At 44.1% G+C, this 14,139-nt stretch overlaps 1 protein-coding gene across 2 annotated transcripts in view; it reads left to right on the forward strand.

Moving 5' to 3' along the window:
- XPR1 (xenotropic and polytropic retrovirus receptor 1) overlaps positions 1–14,139 on the forward strand; it is a 242,870-nt gene that overhangs the window by 93,287 nt on the left and 135,444 nt on the right. The window lies entirely within an intron of this gene.

The raw sequence follows: 14,139 nt of genomic DNA on the forward strand, positions 1-14,139 counted from the left end.
GAGTGTGGGCGGGAAGAAGGTCACCGCGTGGAGGGACACCGGAGCACAAGTGTCAGCTATCCATGCTTCCTTAGTGGACCCCAATTTAATCAACCCAGAGATCCAAGTGACGATTCAACCCTTCAAGTCCAACTCTTTCAATTTGCCTACAGCCAAGTTGCCTGTCCAGTACAAGGGCTGGTCAGGAATGTGGACTTTTGCAGTCTATGATGATTATCCCATCCCCATGCTGTTGGGGGAAGACTTGGCCAATCATGTGAAGCAGGCCAAGAGGGTGGGAATGGTCACCCGCAACCAGGCTAAACAAGCCGTGAGGCCTAGCTCTGTTCCGGAAACTTCTATCAGGACCCAGTCAGAGGTGATGGACCTGGACCCCAGGCCAATGTCTGCAACAGCAGTAGTGGATCCAGTCCCAGAGACCCAGACGGAACCAGTCCCAGAACCGGAACCAGCCGAACAACCAACACCAGACCCCGTGTCAGCACTGAATCCAGTACTTGCAACCTCAACACCAGAGGGCCCCACCGAACCTGAACTGGCAGCAGCCGATAACCCTACACAAGAGGCTCAGCCGGAGCCTGAATCCCAACATAGTGCACCAGCGGAGAGCGGTTCACAGTCAACAGAAACAGCTCCATCCCCTATATCGCTTCCAGAGGGACCAAGCCTAGGTCCACAATCCCATGAGGAACTGATGTCTCCAGCATCAAGGGAACAGTTCCAGACCGAACAGGAAGCAGATGAAAGCCTCCAGAGAGCTTGGACGGCGGCACGGAGCAACCCACCGCCTCTCAGCTCTTCTAATCGATCCAGGTTTGTTGTAGAAAGAGGACTTTTATACAAGGAAACTCTTTCTGGGGGACACCAGGAAGACTGGCATCCTCAGAGACAGTTGGTAGTTCCAACTAAATACCGGGCCAAGCTCTTGAGCTTAGCCCATGATCACCCTAGTGGCCATGCTGGGGTGAACAGGACCAAAGACCGTTTGGGGGGGTCATTCCACTGGGAGGGAATGGGCAAGGATGTTTCTACCTATGTCCAGTCTTGTGAGGTGTGCCAAAGAGTGGGAAAACCCCAAGACCAGGTCAAAGCTCCTCTCCAGCCACTCCCCATCATTGAAGTTCCATTTCAGCGAGTAGCTGTGGATATTCTGGGTCCTTTTCCGAAAAAGACACCCAGAGGAAAGCAGTACATACTGACTTTCATGGATTTTGCCACCCGATGGCCGGAAGCAGTAGCTCTAAGCAACACCAGGGCTAAAAGTGTGTGCCAGGCACTAGCAGACATTTTTGCCAGGGTAGGTTGGCCCTCCGACATCCTCACAGATGCAGGGACTAATTTCCTGGCAGGAACTATGAAAAACCTTTGGGAAGCTCATGGGGTAAATCACTTGGTTGCCACTCCTTACCATCATCAAACAAATGGCATGGTGGAGAAGTTTAATGGAACTTTGGGGGCCATGATACGTAAATTCGTAAATGAGCACTCCAATGATTGGGACCTAGTATTGCAGCAGTTGCTCTTTGCCTACAGAGCTGTACCACATCCCAGTTTAGGGTTTTCCCCATTTGAACTTGTATATGGCCGTGAGGTTAAGGGGCCATTGCAGTTGGTGAAGCAGCAATGGGAGGGATTTACACCTTCTCCAGGAACTAACATTCTGGACTTTGTAACCAACCTACAAAACACCCTCCGAACCTCTTTAGCCCTTGCTAGAGAAAACTTACAGGATGCTCAAAAAGAGCAAAAAGCCTGGTATGATAAACATGCCAGAGAGCGTTCCTTCAAAGTAGGAGACCAGGTCATGGTCTTAAAGGCGCTCCAGGCCCATAAAATGGAAGCATCGTGGGAAGGGCCATTCGTGGTCCAGGAGCGCCTGGGAGCTGTTAATTATCTCATAGCATTCCCCACCTCCAACCGAAAGCCTAAGGTGTACCATATTAATTCTCTAAAGCCCTTTTATTCCAGAGAATTAAAGGTTTGTCAGTTTACAGCCCAGGGAGGAGACGACGCTGAGTGGCCTGAAGGTGTTTACTACGAAGGGAAATGTGCTGGTGGTGTGGAAGAGGTGAACCTCTCCATGACCCTTGGGCGTATGCAGCGACAGCAGATCCAGGAGCTGTGCACTAGCTACGCGCCAACGTTCTCAGCCACCCCAGGACTGACTGAACGGGCATACCACTCCATTGACACAGGTAATGCTCACCCAATTAGGGTCCACCCTTACCGGGTGTCTCCTCAAGCTAAAACTGCTATAGAACGGGAGATCCAGGATATGTTACAGATGGGTGTAATCCGCCCCTCTGAAAGTGCATGGGCATCTCCAGTGGTTCTAGTTCCCAAACCAGATGGGGAAATACGTTTTTGCGTGGACTACCGTAAGCTAAATGCTGTAACTCGCCCAGACAACTATCCCATGCCACGCACAGATGAACTATTAGAGAAACTGGGAAGGGCCCAGTTCATCTCTACCTTGGACTTAACCAAGGGGTACTGGCAGGTACCGCTAGATGAATCTGCCAAGGAAAGGTCAGCCTTCATCACACATCTCGGGCTGTATGAATTTAATGTACTCCCTTTCGGGCTGCGAAATGCACCCGCCACTTTCCAAAGACTTGTAGATGGTCTCCTAGCGGGATTAGGAGAATATGCAGTCGCCTACCTTGACGATGTGGCCATATTTTCGGATTCCTGGGCAGACCACCTGGAACATCTACAAAAAGTCCTTGAGCGCATAAGGGAGGCAGGACTAACTGTTAAGGCTAAGAAGTGTCAAATAGGCCTAAACAGAGTGACTTACCTTGGACACCAGGTGGGTCAAGGAACTATCAGCCCCCTACAGGCCAGAGTGGATGCTATCCAAAAGTGGCCTGTCCCAAAGTCAAAGAAACAGGTTCAATCCTTCTTAGGCTTGGCCGGTTATTACAGACGATTTGTACCGCACTACAGCCAAATCGCTGCCCCACTGACAGACCTAACCAAAAAGAAACAGCCAAATGCTGTTCAGTGGACCGGAAGGTGTCAGAAGGCCTTTAACAAGCTTAAAGCGACACTCATGTCTGACCCTGTACTAAGGGCCCCAGACTTTGACAAACCGTTCCTAGTAACCACAGATGCATCCGAGCGTGGTGTGGGAGCAGTTTTAATGCAGAAAGGACCTGATCAAGAATTCCACCCTGTAGTGTTTCTCAGCAAAAAACTGTCTGAGAGGGAAAGCAACTGGTCAGTCACTGAAAAAGAATGTTATGCCATTGTCTACGCTCTGGAAAAGCTACGCCCATATGTTTGGGGACGGCGTTTCCACCTGCAAACCGACCATGCTGCACTAAAGTGGCTTCACACCGTCAAAGAAACTAACAGAAAACTTCTTCGGTGGAGTTTAGCTCTCCAAGATTTTGATTTCGACATCCAACACATCTCAGGAGCTTCTAACAAAGTGGCTGATGCACTCTCCCGTGAAAGTTTCCCAGAATCAACTGGTTAAAATCGTCCTTGAGATGTGGAAAATATTGTTAGTCTTTATGTACTTGGTAGTATATTTAGAGATGCATGTGTCTTATTAACTCTGTTTTCCTAGAGCTCCAGGAAGAAATCCCAGCCAGTGTTTCACCCTAGCTGAGATTTGGGGGGCGTGTCATAAATATAAAGGGAAGGGTAAACCCCTTTGAAATCCCTCCTGGCCAGGGGAAAGCTCCTCTCACCTGTAAAGGGTTAAGAAGCTAAAGGTAACCTCGCTGGCACCTGACCAAAATGACCAATGAGGAGACAAGATACTTTCAAAAGCTGGGAGGAGGGAGAGAAACAAAGGGTTTGTGGGTCTGTCTGTAGTCGTCTTGGCCAGGGACAGAACAGGAATGGAGCCTTAGAACTTTTAGTAAGTAATCTAGCTAGGTATGTGTTAGATTATGATTTCTTTAAATGGCTGAGAAAAGAATTGTGCTGAATAGAATAACTATTTCTGTCTGTGTATCTTTTTTGTAACTTAAGGTTTTGCCTAGAGGGGTTCTCTATGTTTTTGAATCTAATTACCCTGTAAGATATCTACCATCCTGATTTTACAGGGGGGATTTCTTTATTTCTATTTACTTCTATTTTTTATTAAAAGTCTTCTTGTAAAACACTGAATGCTTTTTCATTGTTCTCAGATCCAAGGGTTTGGGTCTGTGGTCACCTATGCAAATTGGTGAGGCTTTTTATCCAACATTTCCCAGGAAAGGGGGAGTGCAAGTGTTGGGAGGATTGTTCATTGTTCTTAAGATCCAAGGGTCTGGGTCTGTAGTCACCTAGGCGAATTGGTGAGGCTTTTTACCAAACCTTGTCCAGGAAGTAGGGTGCAAGGTTTTGGGAAGTATTTTGGGGGGAAGGACGCGTCCAAACAGCTCTTCCCCAGTAACCAGTATTAGTTTGGTGGTGGTAGCGGCCATTCCAAGGATAACGGGGGTAATATTTGTTACCTTGGGGAAGTTTTGACCTAAGCTGGTAAAGATAAGCTTAGGAGGTTTTTCATGCAGGTCCCCACATCTGTACCCTAGAGTTCAGAGTGGGGGAGGAACCTTGACACCACCTTTTAAAATCAAACTTCTTATGATGAGCTTAAGTAGCCACCCTATCCGAAAATAACATTTTTCCTTATATTGCCAAATTACAGCTATAGCGCCCTCTGTCTTGAACTGAAGCAAATGTGATACTTCACTTGTTCTGTCACACTTTAAGTGATACAAATTTGAATAAAATCCTAATCACTTAATTTGGAAAGGAGGCTCAAACTTTATTCTAGTAGATTCTGGAAATTGAGCTATAGCTAAATTAAAAAAAAAAAAGTGTCCGCTGTGTTAGTTATCGTTTTTCATAGTTTGAGAGTTCTCCTGCAGATTTTAGTTTATAAAGCAGTTGCTGCTCATGGAAATTGTGCGGCAGAAAAGGGTGGTATAGATTTGCTTCTCTATGCTTGAAGTGTCCCAGAAACGTGTTGAGTGATAACTTTTTCCCTGTGTGATGCTACAGTTTTTGTCATCTTGGGAGACACTATGGAACGAAAAGGAGAGGCATTCCTTCTCTTTCAGTTTCTCAGTGTGGTAGCACAAAGGATGAGACATGTTCTTTTCAACTCAACAGAATAATATCAAAACCATGAATCATCAGTATTTGAACCACTGGAGCAGTTTAAAAATAAATAAAATAAGTAGATTGCCAGTAATCTGAAAGTTCTAGCACTGTTTCCATGCTGCAGCTTCCAGCAACACAACAGCCAGTAACTGTGATGTCATCCAGAAGTGGTAGAGTGTTCCCAACAGCATAGCAGTTTGTGTGTTTTGGTAGCACATAGGTACAAATGCCTTAGCATATTTGACCTCTTATCTCTTCTGTTGACATGTCCTGAAAGAATATTCACAGAAATAGTTCCTGGTCTGCTGCAAATAAACCTCAGACTTGTTCATATTTGTGTCTGGAGACAAATCTAAACCCCTTTCCCTTATAAATGTAATGGTATATAATTGTTGTCAGAGACTGAATTTATTTCTAAAAGGGGCCACCACTTAGGAAAACTTGTTGATGTGCCAGATAGGTCACTTGTATCTGAATTTATTGAGTATTCCCATTTAATTCAGGGCTAGTCTGTACAATTTAAAAATAGGGATCTATTATGAGAACAGGGTATCGTCCTTGCAAGTTCAGGTAAGTTCAATTTACATTTACACTCAAACTGCTGCTTCTCTTTTTATAGTTTCGGATATGCTTTTAACCGTTGTCAGCTAACATGACCAATTTAAATTTAGGAGAAAAGTAAACTGCCTAAAAAAAACCCCTTCTCCTTACAGAAGAAACTTGCATATTAATTTACTGGTTGATAACTGCAGACAATATAAAGGTAGCTCCCAGTGGTATTGTGTGTACCAAATCAGTCACATGGGTCTTTACGTGGACCTAGGCGGTCTATGATATGGTGTCATCCTTTCTGGTATGCTTGCCATCTATGAATCCTTTTAATTGCAACCTCTGGAGACTTAGTTTTAAATTCACAGTGAGGTACAAGAGACTGGTATGGTAATCTCAATTTATCCATAATCTAGATCCAATTGTACTGTTGGCAATCTATTTGAAGTTGAAATTAAAAATTTAAGTGCACTGGCAGATAGTGTGGAGAAACTTACTCAGTACTCACCTGCACTATGTTCTCTAGCTCAACGTTTTCCATACTGTGACACCATGTTATAACAGGAAAAAGCTTGAGGACCCGATTTATTAGTTAACCATTTACAAAAAAGAAAGGATTGTCATGAATACCAGATTGAGAACCTGTGTTCTGACTGGCGATTAGTTCCTTACTTTTATGAGCACCAAAATGTATCCAGTACTTTTTTGAAGGATATATTGTAAGCCATTAAATTTTATATTTGTGCGCTTGATGTGTTGAGAGCTAGGGTAATTCTATGACAAAGGAGACATCAAACTAAACATGACTTTTTCCTTTCTAAGCGTAACTTATTCTCACCTACCTCCGTTTTCCTTTTCAATTGCCCTAACTTTCAAGAAAATGATCTAGATATCCCTTGGACACCTGTTCCTTGCGTCAGTCTTCTTCCCCTTGTAACTTGTTCCATAAATACTGGTGTAAAAGATGGTAGTTTGTCTATCATCCCAGTTTATTCCTAAATTTTTAATCACGTAACGTACTAGTATGTAACTAACAACTTTCAATCCTTTTAATTTTGGTAACTTTGAAACATTGGATTGCTTCAGTTTCTACTCCTTTCCCCTTCTTCCCCCCCCCCCCCCCACCCACACACTAGAATATGCTCAATTCCCATGATAGGTTCCCATAGTCCAGGAGCTTCACATCTGGTATCCTCTTCTGGTGCATCTTATGACCATGTTTAGATTTAATTGACAGTTTTAAGTGATCCTCGATAAGGGGGTTTGGAGAATTTTTTCAAATTATTTCTTCATTTCATGCAACTTTCTCCTGAGATACCAAAGGTGAGAAAACAGATTTTGGAGTTTGAGGGAGTTAAAATTAATAATAAAACTGTTTCTTTAAGGAATATTTTACTTTCAGTGATTTGAAGATTGTTGCTGTTAACTGTCATTCTTGCACTTATTTTAAACTACGGAAGCCACATTAGTATCAAAGATGGAGGTGACTGTGGATAAAACAGTCTTGATGAAGGTGCTGAAAACAGGGTGCTGGCAGCTTTAGAAATGTAGCTTGGTATTCTAGATGGTACTGAAAAGACAGGTTTGTCTAGAGAGATTTGGTTAGTTTGGCGGTCCAAATTGACTAAATAGTGGTATCAGTTGTCTGCGATGGGCTGAAATCACAGAAACCCCTTGGGAACTGCCAAGTGATGGGCTGAAACTACCCCTGAGCCTGTTTCCCTGGCAGCTTGGGACTTTAGTGCCCTGCCTGGTTTGAGCCAGACATGCTAGCCTGCTGCAAACCCAGACCCAGGTCTGAACAATGTCCCACAAGCTGCAGGCTTAACTGAAAAACAGCTTAAGAAGTGTTCCTGTCTCCAACACTCAGATGCCCAACTCCCAGTGGGGACCAAACCCCAAATAAATCTGTTTTACTCTGTATAAAGCTTATACAGGGTAAACTCATAAATTGTTCGCTCTCTATAACACTATAGAGAGAGATGCACAGTTGTGTGTCATGTCGTGTCCCCCCCCCGTATTAATACATACTCTGGGTTAATAAGTAAAAAGTAATTTTGTTAAATACAAAAAGTACGATTTAAGTGGTTCCAAGTAAAAACAGCCAGAACAAAGTGAATTACCAAGCAAAATAAAATAAAACACGCAAGCCTATGCTTAATACAGTGAGTAGCTGAATACAGATAAAGTCTCACCCTCAGAGGTGTTCCAGTAAGCCTCTTTTACAGACTAGCCTCCTTCTAGTCTGGGTCCAGAAATCACTCACACCCCTTGTGGTTACTGTTCTTTGTTCCAGTGTCTTTCAGGTATCCTTTGGGGGTGGAGAGGCTATCTCTTGAGCCAGCTGAAGAGAAAATGGACTTCCTCTTGTGGGTGGTCGTCCTCCCTCCCCCTGTGTAGAATTCCAGCTACAAAATGGAGTTTTGGAGTCACATGGGCAAGTCACATGTCCATGCATGACTCAGAACTTACAGGTAGCAGCCATTGTTCACATGCCAGCTTGAACGTCCTCAGGTAGACTTCTTATGTGGATTGGAGCCTTTCAAGATCCATTGTCCATTAAGTGTTCTTGATTGGGCACTTAACTTGCAAATTCCTTTCTAAAGAAGCTGCCCAAATGCCTTACTAAGGCTACTTAAAATCAAACAAGTACACAGCCAATATTCATAACTTTGAATAAAAAAATGATACATGCATTCAAATAGGATGAATATATTCAGTAGATCATAACCTTTGCAGAAATGTTACATGGCATATGTAGCATGAAACATATTCCAGTTATGTCATATTTACATTCATAAGCATATTTCCATAAAGAATTATGGGGTGCAACATCACAGCTTCCTTCCCAGTTTTGAGACAATATAGAGAGAAATACACTTGATTAGCAGAGTAGGTGTCACTTCCATTTTTAAGATGCTCTCTGGTCTTATGTGGTTCATGGCAAAACATGATAAAGTTGTCACAAGGAATTTTTGCCTCTCCAACACTTTCCTGACTCCTCTTTTTCCTTTTCTTCCTCCTCCTGTGGCTGTCAGTGCAGTACTTTTAGTTAGCAATACGAGCTAACAGCTTCTGTTTCAGCCTTCTGCAGGCCACCTGAAATTTCAAATTCAAGATGAACAGAACTCTTTACTTCCACACTGAATATTACTGTTTCCTTTCTGTTCGCTTTTGGTTTAAATTTTCACCATTGGCTATTTTGCAGAGCCAAAAATGATACTGACCTAGTGTCTTTTTTTATAAATAAAACCCTGTAGAAATCAAAGTACTTCAAAAGTCACAGTTCCATGACTGCTGGGTTTGTGCTCAATTTTATCAGGAATTGAAAATTGCATTAGTAAGGAAATTACATCATTTAGTACTGGACTAGTGCCAAAAGATGCCTTTGAATATCCGTAGCTCATGATATTGAATGTAGGGGCAATCCTGAGAAGCCAAGCACCCCATTCAGCTGTTGGGAAGAAAGGGAGTGTTGGAGGGACTACATCTTATCAGCCTCTGCTAGTAGGTAGTTAATGAGCACAAAGTCACTCTTTGCTTCCTGGAAGAGAGGAGCTTTCTGTCTCTTCCCTCCACCCAGAGCCTCCTGACTGTTTCTCGACTACTCCTGTTCTTCCTTGAGCTTCTTGGCTGCTTTTGTTCGGGTAGTGTTGCATGGAGGTGGGGGCGGGTGGATAGTGTTTTGGGAGGTGAGCCCCTGTGAATAACTCCTTCCCCAAGCAGAGAACACCTCCTTCTCCCATCCAGCTTCTGCACTGCTCAGTACCATCCGCTTGGCTCTGAACCCTCTCCCTTCAAACTTCTGCAGCCGCCCCCCCCCCACCTTTGGAAAATGCTTCTGGCTCTGAACTCATCCCCCTCCTAACTGATATCCACCACCATCTCCAGGCTTGGGAGCCCCATCTCTAGCCTCTGAGTGCTGCTGTGCCACCCTCATTCCAACAACTACAGCTGTGTTTGATTGTACCTTTCCCGAGTACATGTTCGTGGTGGATGTTAAGTTTTGTAGCAGCTTTGCAGTGTATTTGAGATGAGTAAATGTGTCCAGTTTTGTGACTTGATACTGGTCCACTGGAACACAAGCATGGAGTGACAGTATGGAACTGAAAGTTTATTAATGTTATTGCTGTTCTGTTGTGTTCTGGAGAATGCATTTAATTTGAGATAAGAAATGAGAACTAATGGTCTTCCACAGCTTGGGGAGTAATATTTGCTCCCTGTCTTGCGTCTGAAACTGTACCTCTGCAATTTCCTAGGCATGTTGGTCTGTGAGGGGGTGCACTAGATCATGAGGCCCCCTGCTGGAGGCCTTGTGGTCCTGCCACACCCTGCCCCAGGAAAGGGCAGTAGAGGGAGAGCTCCCCCAGGCTGCCAAGAGTGGCTGTGTGGGAAGCAGCCAATCAGGGCCCAGCAGGCTAGTATCAGAAGAGCTGCAGGGCCAGAACAAGTTCAGTTCCCCTTGCTAGAGTTGGAGGAGTGTGGATGGTGTGTGGTTGGCCGGGAACAGCTGTAGGATCTCGGACAAGATAGTGCTGCCAGAAGCCAAGGAGAGTGAAAAGGAGCCCTGAGCTGGTTGCGGGGACTCCATCAGGACAAGGCACTGTGGTAAAGGTGAAGACGGCACAGGACTGTGGGGAAGTGGCCCAGAGAATTAGAGTGCAGTGCGACTTAAAGGGATACAGCAACAGCTGCTATCTACAGGGTCCCTCGGCTGGGACCTGGAGTAATGGACAGGCCCAGTCTCCCCCACCCCCAACCCCTCATTAGTCACTGGAGGAAGTGGCCTGGACATTAAGGCACCCCAGAAGAGGAACTGAACTGTAGTGACCCAGCTGAAGAGCTGTGTCCAGAAAGTCTCTTGAGAGGGCGAAGACATTGCCTCCAGGGAAGGAGCCCTGGGGCACCGCTGTATTTCGGAGCAGAGACAAACAGAGAGGCATTATAGAGGGCACTGAGAGAGGCCCCTGTTGGACTTGTACCCGAAAGGAGTTTGCTTTGCTTTTATCACACATACAGACTGTATATGATTTGGCTGGAGGGCTGAGTGAGCGAAGAACCACCACAAACAGTGTGAGTGTGCAGGCACACGTATTTGGCCGGGGGCGCTCGCGAGAGGTGAGTGCAATCACGTTACATGGTCTTAATGGATTCTTTAGTGTGATCTCTTGGACAGAGTAAGCTGTTGACTGCTGTATCTAATGCTGTCACCTTAGTGTTTTCTGAGGTACGTGGACCTGCAAGCCATCATTTAGATAATCAGTGCAATCCTCTTTTTGAATGCTTTTTCCTGGTGAGCAGCCAGTTTATCTGCAGACTCAGAGGATAAAAACAGAGTTGAAGAACCAGATGGGTTGATTGTTTCTGTACAATTTCTCTGTTACGGTCATTGGGGCAAATGCAAGTATGCACCATTTGTCAATGCATTTTTGCAGATGTGAAGTTGCCTAAACTGTAGTTTAGAAGCTGGTCTTCACTTGCTGTGTTGAAATTTCTAAAACATATAGTTGTAAACTGGATCAAAAGTACAGCAAGGAAAAAGCATGTTTGGGGAATGAGTTTACTGGCCTCATAAAATTTTCTCCAACACTTAAAATGAGAGGTGTTGTTCCTGGAATATGAATCTCTGTCTTACTAAGAATGAGCAAGTATAGTAGCACGTGGAGTTCTTGTTAGCTGTCACCTTTGGCACCTTCCTATATTAATCTTAATGGTTTTCTTACTAGCCATTGTGTCCCTCGTGATGACTGAAGTTTTCTCATGCAACTTGGCTTTCTCAGCCTTCATGACAAGGACATGTCACATATTTTGCACATTTATGGTGCTGTATGATTAGATATAAAAAGTTTAGCTGCCTATACATAATCTATGGGTCATAGAAAGCAAAATGTCAAGGATGATTTCTGAATCTCAAAAATATACTAGGCATGCGTTAGTCAGAAGGGGATATGTCTTTCAGTCAGAGATTGCTGCAAAAGATGGTTTGGTTGTGGGAAACATGCCACATTATTACCACAGCCACATTATTTCCAGCTACTAGAAATGGAGAGATAATGGAATGGAATTCCTACTAGGGTGCCAAACTGTACCTTGCTCTGGGTTCAATCTGTTGTACTTGCCCCTGGTTATTGGGTACATAATTTCAAACCCCCACTATCTCTGGTCACTGGAAAGAAAAAAGAGCTATTTCTTCTTGCCAAAGTGTCCTGACTGGGAGGGTAGGGGTTCCTGCCACTTGCCTTTTTTCAGCTATGACTCCTGGATGTGAAAGGGTGCACTCTCCTCTCTTCTGCCTAAGACTCAGGTTTTATGGGGTCATCCTCACTTGTTAATTCCAGTGTTTGTCTTAACTGCTGCTCATAGCTTTCTCAAGCAGAAGTAAGGAACTGACATGATTTTTGTCAACAGGTTTCTGAGTAGCTTCAGGAGCCCACCCCCCGTACAGTGCTAATTTTGGGGTTTGGATGAGTGCCTCCCCTGTGTTACTCTCCACATTCTCTCATGTTCTGAAATCGAACTGTCGGTCACGTGTCTTGCTGATGCAGCCCCAATGACAGAAAATCTGACAAGATTTTATAGTGCTTAGCTACAGGCTTATCAGTTTCCCCTAGGGATTTCCTTCCCGGAGCCCATGATACCATCATAGGTCAGAGCTGTCACTAGTTTGGCATTTCATTTCTAAAAATTGCCAGACAAGTATTTCAGACTTACTGATAGGATTTCAGTTTAACATGCATGTGGTCTGTGGAAAATATAAGTGAAAAAAGTATATTAATAAGGTGAAGGATTACTTTGTACAACTAAGCTGATGTGCAAGGTAGGTAGAAAAACCTGGGAATTCTGAGTGTCCTTACAGTCAGAAAATGCAAAGGCCTTTACTTTTGAAGATCTTTCTTTCGAAAGACTACTTTAAGTCATGTGAAGTTTTACCTGAGACTTTTTCGGAGGGTCTGTTTCCTTCCTCCCCACTTAATATTTCATTGTTAATCCAGTGAAGTGACAAGTAGCTGGCATGTGCCTAGTACTCAAGTCTGTCTTGGACTTGATTAGAATACCACTGAGATTGGAATGCTTAGCCTGATGTGTAACAGATTTCACGGGTCTTTACATAGTACACATCTGTTGCACTTTCAGTAGAATACATATCTGCAACTTCATGTGCCATTTGCTTTCTCTTACTTACCTCTCAACTCTCATCTCAACTCCTAGCTGCTTTTCTTCTCCATATATTGTATCTGCCTACATACAGCAGGAGGTGAGGGATCAGACTTGTAGAATGCTGAAAGAGTCTGAACTCATCCGTTGTATCAGACTCTGGTTGTAAGCTATCAGATAAATTTGAAGCCCATCCCAAGTCCCATTATCATTAAATAGCTTCAGCACCTGTTTCTCCTGCTGCTTATTGCTTTCCCAATTGACATGTTTCTTGTGAGTTTCACTCCTGCCCACAGATTTGCGAATAGCAACAATGAAAACTGAGAGGGAAACCACAGAAGGAAAAGAAACCTTTGCAGCTTCAGAAAGCTATGAGCAGCTTTAGTGTAATTGAAGATACTTGTGTTAATATCTATGGGTATGTCTACACTTCACACTCCTGGCAGCAGTGTGTAGGGTACACGTAGCTACATGCTGCAGTGGAAAGCAGGCTGTGTCCACACTGCGGAGTTAGCTACGTGTGGCAGTTCAAAGCTCTGGCCCGGGGGAGGCAGTGAGGAAGCTGCTGTAGCTTTTTCCCCGCTCCATTCTCCCTGCTGGAGCCGCTCCCCACCTCTCTGCTCTGAGACTTTTCTGTGTCTTTTTTTCCCCAGGGATGGGAATTCATTCTAGGTTTCCTGCTGCGCTGAAGGATGAGCATCCTGTTTGGAGATCTGCAAGGCAATCACCTGGTGGTTGTCATTTCATGTTTTCCTCAAACATGGGTAGGTTAGGTTAGACAGACATCCTCACCTTCTTGGAAGTGTCTTTTAGCAGATACACCCTGAGGAGGTGACAGACAAGCAGTTCTGTCATAAATGCCACTCCTCCAAGTTGTGGGCCCTTTATTTTTACATTGTTTCTTTAACTTCTCTGGTGTCTGGAGTTACAGAAATTAAATTACCAGGTAGAATTCACTCAGTAAAGTAGTAGTTAGAAAACCATTTGTTCTCAAATGTCAATTAAAAATCTGTTGGTAAATTCATAGACTCTCCAGAATGTGTATTCATTAAAAGGTTCATTTGGAAGAGTAACTTGCTGTTGAAACAATAAATACAATTGCTTCTCTGTTAGCTCAACCCTGAGCAATTGGACCAGTCTCTTTAATCTTGTTCTTAAAAAGAAACAGATTGATTTGATGACCCCTGACACTCAAAATCACTGACTTGTCAGTAATACTGTGAGTCTGTGTAGCTATATTTTTGTGCCTTATGGGTATTCTGATGTCCCTCAAAACAATATTCTGTAATTCCTGCTGTTGGCTGATAAGTGGGTTTCTGCCTGTTGCTG

This window comes from Lepidochelys kempii, chromosome 8 (genome assembly GCF_965140285.1).
Source record: "Lepidochelys kempii isolate rLepKem1 chromosome 8, rLepKem1.hap1, whole genome shotgun sequence".
NCBI lineage: Eukaryota > Metazoa > Chordata > Testudines > Cheloniidae > Lepidochelys > Lepidochelys kempii.